The sequence below is a fragment of the Oryzias melastigma genome, linkage group LG5 (genome assembly GCF_002922805.2).
Source record: "Oryzias melastigma strain HK-1 linkage group LG5, ASM292280v2, whole genome shotgun sequence".
Taxonomy (NCBI): Eukaryota; Metazoa; Chordata; class Actinopteri; order Beloniformes; family Adrianichthyidae; genus Oryzias; species Oryzias melastigma.
In genome coordinates this window covers 22,447,605-22,451,091 of record NC_050516.1, presented here as the reverse complement: position 1 = coordinate 22,451,091, position 3,487 = coordinate 22,447,605, and the positions used below count along the sequence as shown (strand labels likewise).

The 3,487-nt window shown below is 41.0% G+C and overlaps 1 long non-coding RNA gene across 1 annotated transcript; it reads right to left on the bottom strand.

The window, feature by feature from the left end:
* Positions 1-327: 327 nt before the first annotated feature.
* Positions 328-1,402, bottom strand: LOC118598774. The gene is made up of 2 exons (XR_004947901.1): positions 1,303-1,402; positions 328-1,215 (listed from the first exon to the last, which is right to left on the bottom strand). It is a non-coding gene; the product is annotated as an uncharacterized LOC118598774 (long non-coding RNA).
* Positions 1,403-3,487: the final 2,085 nt, after the last annotated feature.

The following is a 3,487-nucleotide window of genomic DNA, read 5'->3' as shown; positions in this document are numbered from 1 at the left end:
TCATGTTTAATGGTAGAAAATACAGTCGATAGGAAATAAGTTCAAACTGATGCAGTTTTAGATTGAAAATAACTCATCTGTTAATCTGGGATTTGATTTTAAAACCCAGAAACCTCACAGAGTCATCAGTGTACCAGAAAACTCTGAGTCTGTGGTACAACCCACATGGTTTTCTTTGTGGCTTCAAAGGATCAGAGTTTCTTCTTCAAGGGAAGAAAATTGGCTTCATCTATTTCTAAAAACTCAAACCAAAATACCAAAGACTTTGATTTGAATATTATTGAACCAATATGGTTTTAGCACAACTTTAATCTCATAACGAGATAGTTTTTTTTTTCAAAAACGATGAAAACATGTATAAAACACACCGATCTGAATTCAGATGATCACAGAATGATCAGAAACTGACAACAGTTCATAAAAACATCTCCATTGATTAGAGATGCCATATCTGATCAACATGATCAAAGTGAAGGATGAAATAATGTTCATGGAGTTCAATCATGAACTTTCAGATGTTCCTTCACTTCTAACAGTCTTTATGCATCAACAACAATTCAGCTTCTGTGGAAATGTGAAAATAAAAGAAGATTTCTGCATCTTTCCTCAGGAAATGTTTGCACCGCCGGAACATTCAGCACACAGACAAGAACTCCATCAATGTGACAGAATCCAGAAATGTTTGACCAACATGATCTTTGCAGCTTCTTCACCTGAAAACCAGATGTTATCTTCTTTGAATCCTTCTGTTCTTACAGAAGATCAAGTCCATATTCACTTCAGTCTTCTTTGACCAAAATCTTCTTCTCCGTTGATCCTTCAGGAGCCTGCAGGTGTCCTCCACAGCCTCCAGAGGGCGCCGCTGAGCGCACTTCTGTCTTTGCTGATGCTGCTCTGGACTGTGGAACTCAGAGGAGAGACTTCAGCCTCTCAGCGTCTTCTCAGAGGAAGACTGCAGCTTGATGAAGAGGATCCTCTGGGGGCGTGTCTTCAGCTCCTCCGTGGACAGGAAGTGCAGCACCTCCTGGATCTACCTGAAGTAGCCCTTATCCACAGCTGCTGCTGTAGCAAGCGTATAAGCGCTCTCTCCTGGAGTCTGCGTTCTCCATCTGGAGGTCCATCTGCTGTTTTAGGATCTCTGGACCCAGAGGAGGCGTGAGCTTCTCATGCTGCTGCTGGTTCTCTGCTGAACTTCTCCACTGGAGGCTTTCTGAGCTGCAGAAACAAAAAGGCACAACATTAAAAAACAGATTCTAGAGATTCTCCTGGAGCTCCAAGAACTTTCCAGAGTCTCACACTCACCTGCTTGCTGACAGCCAGACGCTGTGGAGATGCAGTCAGCGCTGCAGCCGCTGTAGGGGCCATGATTGGAGCTGGCAGCTCTCTGAGCAGAGGATCTGCTCTTCCCTCCTTTTATAGGCCCACATCTCCATATGAATGTGTGGGTCCTGGTCTGCCAGCACTTTCCCACACTGTCAGCCAATCACAGAGCAGGACCAGAGAAAACAGAAAATCTGTCCCAGCACACGCTTGGGGGTAGAAAGGTCAGAGACAACAAGGAGCAGCTGCTGGAGATTTGTGACAAAGAACGGAGCAGATTAGAGCACGCTCTCATCAGAGCCAAACACTCTGAAATGTGCAAAAGGAAGAGGTAAAAGCCACGCTGCTCTGATGGCCTTTTCCTCTCTAACTGCTCTAATTTAAAAAGGATTTTACAGAGAAAATACCCAACGTGTCCATAAAGGACGCCGGCCGCTCTCTGGTCTGAAACAGATTCATCCTCTGCAGGAACAGTCTGTCATCAGAGCCACTTGGCTTTTTTAAGGCCTGTCCTCCAGGTTTCTGGGAGACGTGGCCACAGATGCTGTGATGGTGAGAGTTTTCCTCCAGGACGCAGAGGCATAAACTCTACCAAAGCATTTTAGCAAATCAGGAACTCAGAGGACCAGGGTTTCTAGGCCATGGTCTTCTGCTGCTCTCCATCAGCCTCTTCTCTTCCGGCCAGAGGTCTGCAGCTATTGTCCTTCAGCAGCTCTGAGACTGAGCTCGCTCTGCTTTCCCACACTTTCTTCATTCACTGCTCTCATTGTGGGAACAATTGAAGTGTGCCTCATTATGCAGCTCATTGAGCAGCTTGTCCTGACTCCCTACAAGGACCTGTCACATGACTGCAGTCGCTCACTTCCATCTGTTAGAAAACTCCACTTTATGCTACTAACATCTCAACTTTGGCTTCTTCAGGACCCATCACAGAAACAACTATTAAGACTGAAGTCAAATAAGGCAGTTACTTCAAATGCTTCCTAAAAGGTATCATAAAAAACTAATTGAATCCAGTAAAAATTAAGTTAGAGATAAACTCCTAAACTAACTGAGATAGATGATCTCAGTTCTGTCACTTCTCCTCTGGTTGACGTGGATCCATCAAATGATCTGATGAGATAAAGGAGATTTTGCTCCTGTTTGCTGTAAAAAGAAGCATTCGTCACAAGAGCTTTCTTCACTAAAGTATAACCTGGTGACAGTTTTTAATTCATTTAGTGCAGAACCTTCCAGTCAAAGATCTTTTGTTGGCCATCACAGTGTCTTCATGGTCACGGCTGACTAGATCAGGAGAGTCAAACTCAATCACACAGGGAGCCAAAATACAAAACACACTTTAGGTCGCGGGTCGAACAGAATAAACATTTATAGAACACAATAAAACTACATTTTTAAAACTTTAAAACTGTATATTTTTAAGATAATTGTGAACTAGATTTTCAGTGAGCTAGAGCGAATGCTTGCTGAAAATGTTAATGTTGATAGCTGAAGATGCTGAAGTTCATAGCTAAAAACTCTGATGCTGATAGGGAGCTAAAATATTAGCTAAATGCCAAATTAGCTTAAAAAAACAACAACAACAAAACTTAGGTTAGCCAAAAGAGCTGGCATGTAACTGAAAAAAAATAACTAAACTTTGAAATAGCTTAAAAAACTGAAAAAAGCCAAAATGAGCCAAAACAGCTCATATTTAGCTGAAATATTAGCTAAACTCCAAAATAGCCTAAAAAATCTTATTAAATGCCAAAATAGTCCAAAAAGCTATCAGAATGACAATTTTTAAAACTTTAAAATCATAACTTTTTAACATTATGAATATTAAAAAGGAAGGAATATTATTCCAGAATAAATAAACTTAAACCTTAAATAACTTTCAATATGTTACTTTATACAAATTATAAATAAGCGCATGATAACATCAGGCCATTAATTAAATAAAATGATCTGGAGGGCCGGATCCGGCCCCCGGGCCTTGACTTTGACATATTTGTTCTAGATTAAAGATAAAATATTTAAAGGAATGTAAAATTCAAAGCAGGTGTGGTTGGATTTGAGATTAACCTCATCGGCATTAACTTCAGGTTATATTTTGTTGATCAAAACTCCTGTGATGAAAGAAGGCCTATAATCGATCAGAGTCAACCTGCTTGGTTCTTCCTGAAAC